The 15708-nt window shown below is 38.7% G+C and overlaps 1 protein-coding gene across 1 annotated transcript in view; it reads right to left on the reverse strand.

Annotated features, from left to right (window-relative positions):
- The window catches only part of rap1gapb (RAP1 GTPase activating protein b), an 89878-nt gene extending 85687 nt beyond the window's left edge, over positions 1 to 4191 (reverse strand). The window contains exon 1 of the mRNA XM_044121695.1: positions 3839 to 4191. The gene's annotated coding sequence lies outside the window, so the exon portion shown is untranslated. The remainder of the gene's footprint in view (positions 1 to 3838) is intronic.
- Positions 4192 to 15708: the final 11517 nt, after the last annotated feature.

The raw sequence follows: 15708 nt of genomic DNA on the forward strand, positions 1-15708 counted from the left end.
CTCCAAGCATTGTTTACAGTTTGAGTGGGAAATCAGATTCAACAGGAATATTCTACTGTACCTCTGACATGATGAATTTTGCACATGATGCTGCAGATTATGGACCGAAATACCAATCTGCCATCTTTAAATATTCAATACATGCAGGAGCGAAATTGCCACTTTCGACTTTGAGGGAGTAATTTTACTGCCATTGTAAAAGTGTTTGACAGAGTCTTTGTTTTTATACAGGTATCCTCTGTCGACATAATGCCCATATGGTACGATAGCTATGCTAGCCAGTTTTCTTTTCAGCTTGCTGTGAGAAAATGGATGTCCTGCTGTTAGTCAGTGGCATCGATCTTGCCTTGGTGCAGCAGCAGGAGGTTCTTACCATAACCGCGGGTGAACCATTTAGTCATTACTGTAAATTAAACAGCAATTCATCACATGGTAGCTCAGTAATTTCATAATCCAAAACAATACAGACAACAGTTTTTAAACATATACATTTGTTTTACAGTTACTTGTTCACGTGAAAGTGTCTTTAGTGATAGCTGACATGCACAGAAACAAAAATGTCTTTTTGTTGCTTCATTTGTTGTGCAAATCAATGTCAGCTAAGTGTCTGAGACAGAGAGAAATTTGTTTGATTCAGTGTGGCATGAGTCAAACTGAGAATCAAATTGACACTTGTGAATTTGCAGGGAGGCACATGAGCACGATTTGTGTGTGGATGTGTGATTCGAGGTAGGTCACTTGTTGGTCATAAGAACAGACTCATGGTCAGAGATTTACTGCATCTGACAGGCTGTCCCTAACATGATAATGTGTTCAATGCCCCCAGACCACAAAGCATATGATTTTTACATTTCAATTGAAAATCTGCAGGTTTTGCTCTGCTTTAAATTAGGTAAAATAAAAAATTATTTACAAGCAATATTTAGCTATAAAGACATTGTTCTTAATGCATAAAATAAATAAGAAATGGGAACCAAAACGTAACAAGCTTCAGGATTTCTTTTTCTTGCGATATCAGTTTAATCAGTAATTAAAATCAAATGTGCTTATGTAATTTTTAGGCAGGCTTCGACATGGCTCCTGGGCATGTTTACTGTGTCATCACAACAAATGCCATTGAAAAGCAAAAGACAAGAAAAAAGGCATTGCTCATGAATATTTCAGGAAGCTCTCCAGTCAGTCAGAAACAACTGGCACTCTTTCTCCCCAATTCATCAAAAATAATTTTCCAAGTTTGGCCTCTGCAAGTCATCAAAGGATCCTTAACTTCTCAAGTCTGTGGTGGTTTTAAGCATCAAAGCACAAAGCAATGTGTTATTTTAACAGTTTTGCTTTGACAGACTGTTGTCCTTGAATGTAAAAGCTTCAAACCAACATCCTTCAGCTCTCCACGTTTATCCGAAAAATATCAATTGTTTCTCATTAGCCGAGAGTCCAGGCCTGATGAGCAAAGTAAAGCATAGAACAAGGGGCTGGTTTTACCAGGTTGTACCTTTGACCAAAAAAATAATTTTAAATAGATATAAGTTCCTTATTTACAATATAATGTAAATATCTGTTCATCCAGGGTGTTTTAGTCACAAAAATGGGAGGATGGTTAAGAATAAAAGTCTATTTTAGCCTTATGGAAAGTTGTCAAGGTTTCATGCTATAGATAGTGAAGCACTTTCATCAGAGTTGGTATATTGGTTGAGGATTATTGTCATCACTGCTGTCTGTGACAGGCCTCAGGAAACATGACAACTTAAGCTACATATTAAACATTTCACCAAGCAGAATAATTGTCACTTCAGATGGAAAATTGCCAAAGACTTACAAACAAAATCCATTTAAACTCCTCTATGCGAGCAATGTTTATTGCAGGAAGACTCCCTGTTGTCTACATGCTTGTGTGGCTGATGTTTTTTCTGAGGGGCTGGCAGAAGGTTTAATTTCACTACCAATGTGAAGGCTCCTTAGAGCACAACTAATAAATCAATTATTTTCTAGATATGCAACTTTAAATGCATACTCTACGAACTGGAGATATTTTCTTACCGTGACCTTAATTAAAACCCATTTCATTGTAAACATTTACTATTAGTACAGTCATCACCAATAAATACCAAGAAATCTTTATAGTAGACTCTTAAATATTCTGACTATAGAAAAGTAAATATTTCTCTCTTTTCTCAGAAAACACTAATGTAAAACCACAAACAAGGATGTTGTTAATTAAACCTCCAAATGAGTGGATGAAAACTTACACAATTACAGCAAAATTCAGTCTCCATCAGCCTATGAGATAAACAAATTCTATTTCTTTCGTCAAATGATTATCTGGAAGCTTAGCCAAAGAGCTGCCCTTCTGACTTCAGTTAGCAATGAAATCATGAAACTCTGTTTCTTCCAAGTCATACAAATTTTTCAATCAATATTTCTGAAGAACACAACTTTCATAAGTCAAAGATGAAATCTTATCACTACAGTGTTCACCAGCCTTTTAGGGGGTCAGTAATTGCCGACTCACATATTTGCAGATTTTTCTATGGAACGCAACTACAAATTATTTGTGGATTTGCTTCATAGAGCATATCTAAATTAGAGATTATTAAATTAGAAAATGCAGATTAAAAAGCTTAAGTAACTAGGCACAATGTTACCTGACATGCTATTGACTGGCATTCACAAAGCAGCCAATCCTGGAGTACCATTCATTTTCTTTGGCATTCACTGGCAGTATCCCCAAGAGGAGAGATAAGAAAGACTGTGGATGTCATTTTCTGCTAAGATGGCTAACTTTGTGTAAATTAATGCATCTCAAGGTATACTTGATGTTTGAACCATTAAAATAAATTAAAAGTGTTTCTAGAGGGAACCACAAGTATTTAGCTGATTTTAGTTAGCTTTGGTCCCTAAGCCTCGTAAATACTGCTTGACAAAAAAATCAAAGGCCGAATAATATTGCAAGTTGGAAAATACTTTTTATAGCACTGAATAAAAGTTACCAATACATTGGGTCTAAAAGGTCTAACATGTTTACCCTCTGCCTCATTACAATTTGACCAGACCAAATATCCTTCATCGGGAAGGGAAATAAATTTGACATAGTTAATGTATAACCATCCACAGTAACCAGTTCCAACAGTCATGTCCTGCAAAAACTTCCACAGTGATTTCAATATTTTCTGTCTCAAAAGGAAGCTGTTGTCAGTTATCACATAACCTAAATAAGATTGGTAGTACACGATCAAAAGGAGATGCTCTGACTCATGGATTTCTGACTTCATCATTCATACCTGAGCAATAAATACAAAAAGCATTTTTGAAAAAAAAAGTTTAACTTGAGAGAAATTCACAAGAAAAGTAAAGTAAATAAAGACATGCAGTTCCTTTTCTTCAAAGTTTCCCCTAATTAATTCCAAAAGCCAACCTAGCCAACATAATATATGTTTTCATAAGGATTTATTTCCTGCAGCATGTTGCAGAGTTTAAAAGACAATAATTTCCTAATTGCACCCAATTATTTTCTGATTCCTCAGAGGGCACGTTAATCTCACGCCTACAAAGCAAATTAATTAGATATCAAACATTAATATTTCAAATGCTGGTGCAGTAAACGTAACTGGGTCGTACTGAGTCAAAGCACTCCTGCACACTGTGGTATAATTTCTCTGAGCTTTCTAAAGCAGCTGCACACATTAAGCCACAGCACCCATGATATTAATATTTAAGAAGAATACTGTGTGAAATAGGTTGTTTCATAAATTCTTCAACATGACCTCAAATAATTCATTCGCAAATACAGAAAAGCGCTAAATGTTCCGCAAGATTGCGGTAAAAAGTTAAAACGTCTTACCTTTTAAAAAGAGTGAATCTCTGATTGGACGCTCTTCCCCTCTATTGTGATCAAGACGAGCGCAGTGAAGGGCTGTGCCTTTATTCTGCAGAAACTGAATAGTTTAGTTATTTCACCCGTGTTTGTGTAAAAAAAAAAAGAAGACAAAAGCAAGCATTTAAAAAAGCAGATAAGAGCAGGAGCAGAGAAATGAGACGCAGTTAGTTTGCAGATGTCGTCTCCGATCCTCATCTCATGCCCAACTCTATTTTCCTTTCTTTTAAAGCGCACATGCTGTCACTGTCATGTGACCGCCCCCAGCCGTCCAATGCTCTTCCTCCTACGCTACTCCATCCTCTCTCTGCAACTGATGCTGCACCTTGCTGTGCAGCTCTACGTAGTTGTAGAAAAAAACACTTCCCATGCATACTTTCTAAATAAATAATTATTCACATCTGTGAATGCACTGCAAGTGAAAGCAGCTGGATAAAATTTTGAAGCAGTTAAAAGTACGGTGGCCGACAGGTGCAAATGCGCAGCAAAAGAGAAAACATGCAAACAAAAAAAGACACGCGCACAAATTAAATGCGGCAAACAAAAAGCAAATAAAATGCAGCAAACAAAAAAGAAGACACCCCCGAATGAAATGCAGCAAACAAAAGAAATTATAAATATTATAGAAGAAGACATATTATATTATTATAATATTTATAATAATATTATATCAATTATAAATATAATATATAATATTATAAATATTATAAAAGAAGACATATTATATTATTATAATATTTATAATAATATTATAAATAGCCTATTATAAAAGACGGCGTATCTGAAAAGAAATATAGTAATACGTACCTTTACTTTCTTTCAAATTTCTTTCTCTGAATCTTGCATCTGGTCCCATAGAAATGAATACTATTTTCTTTGACTCCCCCTAGTGGTCTGGAGCACTTCCGTTTTCAACACTTTTTGTTTGCTGCATTTCATTCGGGGGTGTCTTCTTTTTTGTTTGCTGCATTTTATTTGCTTTTTGTTTGCCGCATTCAATTTGTGCGCGTCTTTTTTTTTGTTTGCATGTTTTCTCTTTTGCTGCTCATTTGCACCTGTCGGCCACCGTAGTCGGCCACCGTATAAAAGGCATATTTTCCATTTCGAATGCATGCACTCACATTTAGATGTAAAAAGTTTTTATTGGAAGTAGTGTTTCTATTTTATTAATCCAAAACAGAAATTAAATGTAATAGTCAGTTTTCTGGCAGCTGGGGTTTTTAATGTTAGCTAATCAAAAGCTGTGATCTGCCCTTTCACTTGAAATCTAAAATCTGTTGAAATCTGAGTTAGTCATAATGACGCTCTTAAGGCTATACTTATTCTCTCTGAGAAACATCTGCTGTTGAACTGAGAGAAACTCTGGTGACTCATTGTGTCATAAATGCAATAAACTTTGAGTGGGCTTTCTTCATAGTCTCCATAGCTTCCATATCAAAAACATGACTTTTAGGTTAATTGGTGTCTAAATTGCCTCCATTATGTGCATGCATAGGTTGTTCATCAAACCTGTCACTCTCTTTCACAAACTGGCATTGCTAGTGGAAAAATGAATTTTACTTATTTTGGGTCTTTTGAAAATGAAATCTTTTTTTCTTTATTATGTGCAATAATGATGACAAAAACGTCTCAGATGATAAAACAAGCTGGATTAAATCCTGACTTTTTGGGTGAAGCAACTCAGCTGCAGTACGAGGAGGAAACCTTTTTTCTCCCACCAAACTCAGCTGAAATTCTCTGACAATAGGTGAATAAAAAAGTTCCAATAAAAAGACTGAAACCAAAACTGAGCAAAGGCATTATATAAACAAAATCACAAGCAAACATAGTTGATAGTGCTTATATGTAAGTAAAATATGTAATTCTGATAGCAGGGTTTGTAGCTGTGTTTGATGCAGGGCTGATATCTGGGGCAGTTCTGTGTGACCAAAACATTCTATATCTGTGATTTAAGCATTAAAATTCAGATCCGGACGTCTGTTTGACGTAACCCTCCTGCCTTCAGCCACCATCTGCTTTCAAAGCCTCGTCCATCTTTCTTGTCATTCTTTTTGTCTTGTGTTGACAATATTTTCAACTCAGATGCTGCCAGAGTCGGAGAATAGGTGTCTCAAGGAGTGTAGCATTAAATCAGTCACTTCTGGTGCATTCGACATTTTGAGGATAATTTCCACACAGAAGACATTTATTAAACAAAAGCATGTTTCTTTCCTAATGAACTGGAATATATAAAATATGTCTACAGAAATAAAAAGTAGCAGCTTGGTATGCTGCAGGGAGTGCCTTGCTGATAAGCAATTTATTATGCATGTTAAAATCGTACCTCTTACTCTTGCTCGATTTTTCTTTGATTTTGTTAGTGAGCTCTCTAATGTTGTGCCAGCAGTGCAGGTCAGAGAGGATCTGAGCTTGTACAGTGAATTTAAAGCACTTATTCCATTAACCTCAGAAAAAATACTTTTGGTGTAAAATGTACCAAAAAAAGATCCTCTGTTGAACTTAATTAAACTCAGATCACTTCATGGTAATTTTACTTGAGATGAAAGGATTAAAAAAACATTAATTGCAAAACTGAATTGAAAAAGGCTTTTCTTCTGAGGAAAGTGAATATTCCTGGGAAATTTAGCTTGGTGAAACTCACCCAAGACAGTCTTCTATCGTGGTTTTTTTTGTTTTTGTTTTTTATTCAGGCTATCAATATTTTATTACATGCAATGAGACTTATCGATTTTAAATGTGTTTATCAGATTCAAATAGATGTTAGCAGAAAAACAAGTTCATAAAGGTCTTAAATAAATAAATAGACCTTCTCTAAATTTTTTCTGCATTTCGTTGCAGAAATGTCCAAATTCCAATCTCAGATGTCACAGTCCGTTGGGTGAAAACGTAAAATGATTTTCATTTTAAATAGCTCTAAATGAAGGGGGAGTCTGCAGTAAAACAGTCAAGTACACCGCCAAAAACATCTGCTTTTATTTTCACCCAGTTGTTTGTTTTCACTTTTAACCATGAATTAAAATGCAGTTATGGAAATGTGAGTATCTGTCTTCTCTATTATATACTACAAATGGGCAGGATACTATGCTGTGTATGTTTTGCATAACTGAGTCATTCTAATGTGTTTTAACTAAGAACACTTTACCTCAGTCATCTAACCTAAACGTCTCATTTCTGGCTCCAAGCATGAAGGCCTTCTGTGAGGGATTTACCCCCTCCCTAACAGGTGTTGTTTTTTGTGCTTCCTATATTCTTGCTTTATTTAATATTTTGTTTTAATCATCCTCTCTTCTCTTTGAGGTCATGTGTTGCCATGGAAGCACGCCCATGAGCTGACAAGGACCTGGTGTTTTCAATCAATCTCACTGGGAAGGTCCATTGTTTGAGAAGAAGGGGAGATGTTTTTTGGGTTTTGTTTGGGCCCAGCTTGTTTTTGTTTGTGTTGTGAAATTGTTAGTTGTAATTCTGTAAATATTTGTCTAGGAATATTGTTTAGCACAAATGTTTTCTTTCTTCCACCTGGAAATGTAATTGTTGTCTCCGCCCCTTAATTAGTGCTGGCCATGCTTTAAAAGCCAGGTGGTTTGAGTCAGTGGAGGACGCTCCCTCCTGTTATTTAAAATGCCTGTCAGGCTGTGAATTGTACTGCAATGTCCAAAGAACTGCATAAAACAAAGATTTTGAGCTCTATAATTGCTGAACTCTGTCTTATTTTCCATCACAAACCGACATGTTCTCTACAAAATCCCAAAACAGTTTTATGGAAGCGATTGTTTTGCTGTTCGGTGTGAGTATGAAAGGCTTTTGCCTGCATATTGTTACCTCCAAACTCCCAAAAAGTGAAAGGAATTGGATTTGGTCCATGTTGTAAAAGTTTGCAGAAAATGACTTGAATGAGCAGCCAAAATTTAATGATGGTACAGAAACATGACCTTCTATATAAGTGATTTTGTTTTTATCCTCTCCCCTCCTTTTCCTCATTTTTTTCTGTCTACTTCATGTTCAACAACTTCATTTTATTCCCAAACTTCCTCATTTTCTCAACCCTGTTAGAAATAAAATCCATTAACCTTCTGTTGTGTAACTAATGATCTCCTTGACCTTTTTGAGTAATTATTATGCAAAAGACAGAGAAAAGTACATATAATTCTTCTTACTGCCACAGCTGATCTTTCTGTCCTCACCAATTGTAATTTCAAATAGCGTTCAAGTCTTTTCTCAAGCCTTCGGTAAATGAGTTATAAAAACTATATAAAAAAGCACCATAAAGTTAAATATCAGCATATGAATCTCCGTTTTTATTCAAATAGCTTTTTGTGTTAAATGACAAAAAAATAACTATGCAGTTATCTTGTCACTTAATCGTTTTTGTCAGTTTGAGCAAAAGTTATTTGTTAGACGCAGCTTTTAAAATTTGATGACTACAGCTGTCAGACATGATTTGAGTGTATTATGTGAAAATAAATATAAATTTTCACATAAATGACACAATTAATCAGTCAACAGAAAGCCTGCTGCCATGTCTCAGATTTGAGAAAGAGTGTTGCAGTTTCTTTGAAATTTGATGCTTTGGTAGTTTTGGTATACATATCTAGTCTAGTATCAACTACACTTTCATCATTTTCTTAATTTAAGTCAAAATTAATTATGTGTTTCCTTCATCATAAAATTTCACTAGGGACTTCTTATTTCTGCAAGTCTTGTCTAGCAAAGAAAACGTTTGAAGTATCAAATATGTGACCAAATGAGGCAAACTTATCCTGATTTCCATCCTGTCCAGATTTTATTTAATAGTTGGACTTTGCTCATCCACAGATCTTTATTGCCAACACTTATAACCACTTCATTTTGCTGTTTTTAAAAATTTTCCAAGAAAGGTCATTTCAATTCAGGCTCACTTCCTATAAAGCCCAATTGGTCTGAGACCAAATTTTCAAATTGCTATTGATTTTTCTTGGAACGCGCAGAGCTCATTGAAAGAAATCCAATCATCTCCACTAACCATTCTGTCATTAACGAGGAGGGCATTAGATTTTCGAGGCCTGGAAAATTTAAATCTTCCGAAACAGAGAGTGACATTCAGAAACCGAGTAATGGATTAATGTCACTGAGCTGGCAGATGCACAAAAAGGGAGAACTGTCAGACTAATGATGTATTTCATAGGCTGTCTATCTGAATATGTAACTTATAATACACACTACTACAGCCCCCTTTATTGAAAAGATTTTTTTTTCACTACAGATGTGAATAGTGTTTATAATTTGACAGGTTTGCTTTTATAACTGAGGAACATATTTCCATAGATGTTTTGATGAAGTTGTTCTCAAGAACTCTACCTGAACCCAGATTTGCTTTAAAGCTCAATGCAATCACACTAGAGTGAAGTATAACTGATGTTTTTACATTTTCTTTCATTACAACACTTATTATTTGTTGTGCAAAGTGCTACTGTATGACATTGTTCAGTTAAGAGTCACAGGAGATAATTGGCAGAGTGGACTGCTTTCAAATGGGCTGACCAAGGACAGTTTACCTGAAAGGTGAAGGGTACCAAGGCTGCTTAACAGATCAGTATTCATTACTCAGACCTCAGCTCCACTGCAATTTTCCTGGAAAAATATGATCATGTGTGTGAGCAAGCTGCAGGAGGGGGAAATTGGTGATTTAGGAGACTTTAATTTTAAGAGGAAAGGGTTGCTGGTGTAGTGTGACAGAGGCCTCTGGTTGTGCTTGGAGCTTATGTCAGAAGAAAATTAGGATACACATAAAAAGACAAAAATTATTTTCAGACCTTGTAATATGTACACCATTAAGAAACAGAGTGTACACTTACTTTTCCAAGAAAACTGATAAAACATGATTGTGTTTATTTGTTAACAGGATCAGGGATCTTTTTTTTATATATTTTAAATTGAAGTTAGTAAGACTTTTTCTATATCATCAAACTTGCACATATATGGAGTATTTTTGTATGTTTTTTGTAAAGATACGCTTGTTGCTTCTAGAAAATTCTCTTCTCATAAGCAACAGAGCTGTAAGCATTTGCATGCTCCTCTAATCGTCACACCCAGCAGAACATAGAAACAGAAAGAAATAACACACTGTTCAAAATAATACCAGCATTACCGACCACTAATTTTGCAAGAGATTTTATTTCTACATGGCAGAAATATTTACTTGTGGTTGTAGTAGAGCAAAATACAACCTAAAGAGCCAACCTTGCTTATGAGCAAGGTTGACAAATAATTTCTTCTCTAGCTTCTCTAGTTGTTATCAAAAATTTCACTGAGTAGCAATTAAGCCATGGACAGCTGGTACAAATCCATCCATCAGGAGTTGCTCAAGCAGAAGTCATGTCATTATTCCTCCATGGGCTGCTGCCTCATAAATCCTTGGCTTTGCTGCTTATTTTGTCCCCTGTGGTCTGTTCACAAATGATAGAGGAAAGAAAGTATCACTTCTGAGTCCAACATTTCAACATGTTTTGTTTGAATGAAAGCAAAACATTGCAACAAAAAAAAATATATACACATATTTTAGATTAAATACCACAAAGAATAAAGAGTTTAAGGGAAGGTAGCATTGCTGTGTGGTTTTGATAAGGAAATGTGGAGAAATTATTCTCATCTTTCAAGTTTTTTGTAGACAGCAGAACTACGATTAAAAAAATTAAGTATGTTTCAATGGCAATACGTTAAGTAATTGTAAAGGTTTAACAGGATATAAGAGAAAAAAACATACTTTCTCAATGCTAAGGAGAAATTTTACTGCCCAGTTTTAGGTTTTCTTTCCTTGGAACTCCTTAATTAGTGTCTTATTGACCTAATTCAGAGCCACAGTGTTTTCCAGAACAACCTGATCTGAACAAGTCCTCTAATTCAGAGAAAGAAGTAAACAGGCATCACAATTCCCCTCAACTTGAGCTTCTCCTGTTGACCAAAGTACATTACATCCTCTTCAATAGCTGCTTATGGTAGCAGATAATATCACCTCGGACGACGCTGATTAACAGAACCCTGGAAGGGACTCTCATATCTTCGCTTTTCTGCAGTCACACAGAGGAGTGTTACTGCCTCTCTGTCCTCCTCCATCTGCTCTCATTGTTGTGTGCCACTTTTGATTAATTATGTTTCACTGCCACAGAATCAGCTCATGATTTCTAAAAAAAAAACAACAAACAAAAACACAACCTTTTAAAAAGCCCTTTTAATTGCACTTGTTAAAAATAATTTTCCATTCTCTCTCGCACTCAGGCCAGTCATTGACTTTACATTGACTTCTCATTCAATGTGAGTCACTCTTTGTTCCCATAACACAGAGACATACAGTGCCCACCATCAGAAATAGACTGATGAAAAAAAAAGAAATAATGTGTGGTGACTTTTGAAAAAGCAGTGTCTCACTCCATGTGTTTTTATTGCTCTGCTCTGCCATGGACAAACTTAATATGGTACACCAACATAAAGTGGTATAAAAATTTTAAAATGGAAGTAAAATCTCATCAAACAGAAGGAAAAATAAAACGGCTGTCTGGAGAGCATTTTTATTCAACCCATTTGAGTTAGCACTTCATAGAACAGCCTTCTGCTGCAGTTACAGGTGCAAGGATTATAGAGCATATGTCTAACACTTCTAGTGAGTGTAATTTTAATTATTCCAAATTAGCTTAAGATCACAAGGATCTGATCGAAGATGGCAACATTTGAGCACCGCTTATGTTACAGAATTGGTGTTGAGCCAGTTTAACACATGATCTAAACCAATCTATTGTGGCTTTGCCTCTTTAGAGTCATTGGCTGGAAGGCGAAACTATGTGCCAGTCTTAAATCATTTGCTGCCTCTTTCAGGATATCCTATATATGAATAATATGGGATACATTTATTGCCTTGTTGATTTCTGGGTGCAGATTTTAGGGGATCATGATTGGCCGATAATTACATGTGAAGCCCATCTAATCCCCTTATCTGATCTTTGTCAGCTTAGAGCAGCTTATCGATATATTAATGCAGTAACCATGTAGCCTGATGTGAAAACATTTTGCTAGACAATGTCAAACATTGAGAAGTTTAAATTATTCTTATCAAACTTTATCAAACACAACAATTTGAAGCCAAAAATATCTCAGAAATATACAGAACCAAACAGGAGAATCAACTCATTTAAAGTTTAAACTCAGTTCCACACATAGACCCAAGCATAAATGTTTGGCTGTTGAACTGGACTGTTCCAGGTCGCTATCAAGCTAATTTTCTATTAGTAGCTTTACAAATCTTTTACATCACATTACATTACCAAGGCACATTAAAACCAACCTTTATCTTGGCTTTTTTTTTTCCATTCTTCCTCTTTCTTTTTTCCATTCCTGAAGGTTAAGTCCTTTTTTCAGACATTATTTTGTTAACGTATCTTCTACCGGAGCTTTGGATCTGTCATAATGGGGTCTAACTTTCTAACCCACATGCAGATTTACTCCAGAGATCGAGAAAGTTTTAAGTGATTTATTTCAAGAATGGTGAAAACACAGGGAAACAATCCGGGCCCGTTGGGACAGGAACTCAGGTTGACTATGAGAGAAAACAGATGGTGAGTTTGAGGTCGTGGGAAATTGGAGTTTGTGCTGGTTAGTGAGCTTACCTCCAATCGGGAGGAAAAGGGGACTGGGGGAAATCCAGCGGGATCCGGGGTCTGATTCTGGTCCGGAGGATTGTGGGCGGCGGCGTTGGAGGACGGACAGGTAAGTCTGGGAGCTTGAACCGTTACTGCTCAGAGGTGACTGCCAGTCTGTAGGTCCAGATGATCCCTTGCAGAGTCTGCTTTCTTCAGCACTTCCAAGGGCAACCAACGTAATTGGCAACAATCTGGCAGGGAGTGTCGGCAGCCTCCTCTAGTTATACAACTCCTGATGGCAGAACGGTTTCAGGTGCGTAGTCTGGAGACGCCCTCAGGTGGAACAAGGCTTCCAGCGCCCTCTGGTGGATGAAGCAGCTCCAGATCCCAACAGTACCCCCCCCTCAACGACCGCCACCTGGCGGTCCAACCGAGGAAGAAGGCAGGGAGGAACGAAAATCTGTAATCAAAGAAGGATCTAAAATAAAAGACCCAGGAACCCACATCCGATCCTCCGGACCGTGGCCCTCCCAGTCGACCAGGTACCGCCAACCTCGGCCCTGTCGACGGGAGTCCACGATCCGGCGGACGGTGTAAGCAGGATGCCCATCAATCTCCCGGGGGGGTGGAGGGGGCTCGGACGGAGGGCACAGCGGGCTGGTCAGGACAGGCTTGATCTGCGAGACATGGAACGTGGGGTGGATACGGAGGGAAGAAGGCAGACGTAACCGGACCGCAGTAGGACTGATGATGGACTCGATCTTGTATGGGCCAATAAAACGAGGAGATAACTTCTTGGTCATGGATTTTAGTGGGATGTTCCTGGTGGATAACCAAACCAGTTGCCCAGGTGTGTAGTCAGGAGCAGGGCGTCTCCTCCGATCAGCGAAACGGCGGTTCTGTTCGGAAGAACGATTCAGAGCTGTGATCGTGTTCCGCCAAATGGAACGACAGCGGCGAATGTGGTGCTGGACAGATGTAACGGCAATCTCTTTCTCATCCGCAGGAAACAACGGAGGCTGATACCCTAAGGAGACCTCAAACGGAGAAAGACCGGTAGCTGATGAAACGTGAGAGTTGTGAGCATACTCAACCCAATGCAGAAACTGGCTCCAGTCAGTGGGGTTGGTGGAGGTGAGACATCTGAGTGTTGACTCGAGCTCTTGATTCATGCGCTCGGTTTGGCCGTTCGACTGAGGGTGATAACCAGAAGATAGACAGACTTTAGCTTCCAAGGCAGCACAAAAGTGTTTCCATACCTGAGCGGTGAATTGTGGTCCTCTGTCTGATAGGATCTCCTGCGGGATGCCATGCAGTTTGAAAATGTGTTTAACCAAGAGCTGAGCAGTCTGCAGAGATGTGGGCAGTTTTCTTAGCGGAATGAGGTGGCAGGCCTTGGAAAAACGATCAACCACAGTGAAAATGGTGGTCATCCCTTTGGATACAGGTAACCCGGTAACAAAATCAACTGCTATATGCGACCAGGGTCGTTTGGGAATAGACAGAGGTTGAAGCAGACCTGAGGGGGGCTGATGAGATGATTTGTTTCGGGCACAAACTGAGCAGGCCAGGACAAATTCTTTAACATCCTTGTGAAGTGATGGCCACCAAAACCGACGGGAAATTAAGGCTATGGTTCTACTGGTTCCGGGATGGGCTGAAAATCTTGTTGTATGCATCCAATTAATTAACCTAGCTCTAACTGAAGATGGTACATATGTACGGTTGGGTGGCCCTGTACCAGGATCCGGCTCGGACAACAGGGCTTGTTCTATGGAGTCAGAGACCTCCCAGGAAACTGACGCGACAGTACAACTGGGGGGCAGAACATTGGCTGGCGTCTCATCGGACTCTACAGTAGAGTAGAGTCGGGACAGAGCGTCTGGTTTAATGTTTTTGGACCCGGGTCGGTACGTGATGGACAGGTTGAAACGGGAAAAAAAAAGAGACCAGCGGGACTGACGGGGATTATGTCTTTTGGCGGATTGAAGGTATGAAAGATTCTTATGGTCTGTCCAGACCAAAATAGGATGCTCTGCGCCCTCCAGCCAATGTCTCCATTCCGCTAAAGCTAATTTGATGGCGAGAAGTTCTCTGTCTCCAACATCGTAGTTCCTTTCAGCAGGGGAGAGCCTACGAGAAAAAAAAGCACAGGGGTGAGTTTTTTGGTCTGACTCGGAACGTTGAGAAAGCACCGCTCCGACTCCAGAGTCTGAAGCGTCAACCTCTAGGATGAACTGTTTCGTAATGTCCGGCTGAATAAGGATAGGAGCGTTAGCAAACAGAGTCTTCAGTTTTTTAAAAGCCATCTCTGCTTCGGGGGACCAGTGGAAAGATCTCTTAACTGAGGTTAAGGCAGTTAGGGGTTGGGCCGTCTGACTATAGTTCCTGATAAATCTCCGATAAAAATTAGCAAACCCCAGAAACCGTTGAAGCTGCTTTCTATTCTCTGGAGTAGGCCAGTCCAGAACAGCTCTGATCTTCTCCTCCGATGGTCTTACCTGTCCGCCCTCGAGCACAAATCCCAGGAAGGTGACTGATTGACGGTGAAATTCGCACTTCTCAGCCTTTACAAACAGTTTATTCTCCAGCAGCCGCTGGAGAACAAGTCTTACATGTCTCTTATGTTCTGACAGAGTCCTGGAATAGATCAATATGTCGTCAAGATAGACAAAAACGAAGATGTTCAAAAAATCCCTCAAAACGTCATTCACTAAGGCTTGGAAACAGGCAGGTGCGTTTGACAGGCCGAAAGGCATTACTAAATATTCGAAATGGCCCAGAGGTGTCTTAAAGGCGGTTTTCCACTCATCACCCTCTCGGATCCTGAGAAGGTGATAAGCGTTTCTTAAATCTAATTTAGTGAAGACAGTTGCTCCCTGAACCGGTTCAAACGCTGAAGCTAGGAGAGGTAACGGGTACTTATTCTTGATGGTGATCTGATTTAACCCCCGGTAATCTATACAGGGTCGAAGTGAACCATCTTTCTTGCCCACGAAGAAAAACCCCGCCCCGAGCGGAGAAGACGAGTGGCGAATTATTCCTCATGACCAGTGACTCATTTATGTATTTCTCCATACATTCTCTTTCTGGTTTGGAAATGTTATACAGCCGACTGTTGGGCAGAGGCGCCCAGGTAGGAGCTCAATGGCGCAGTCATATGGGCGTCGGAGGGAGAGTGAGAGCGCTAGCTTTACTGAACACTGGGGCTAAATCATAGTAGTCTGGGGG

The sequence above is a fragment of the Gambusia affinis genome, linkage group LG07, assembly GCF_019740435.1.
Source record: "Gambusia affinis linkage group LG07, SWU_Gaff_1.0, whole genome shotgun sequence".
NCBI classification, from domain to species: Eukaryota; Metazoa; Chordata; class Actinopteri; order Cyprinodontiformes; family Poeciliidae; genus Gambusia; species Gambusia affinis.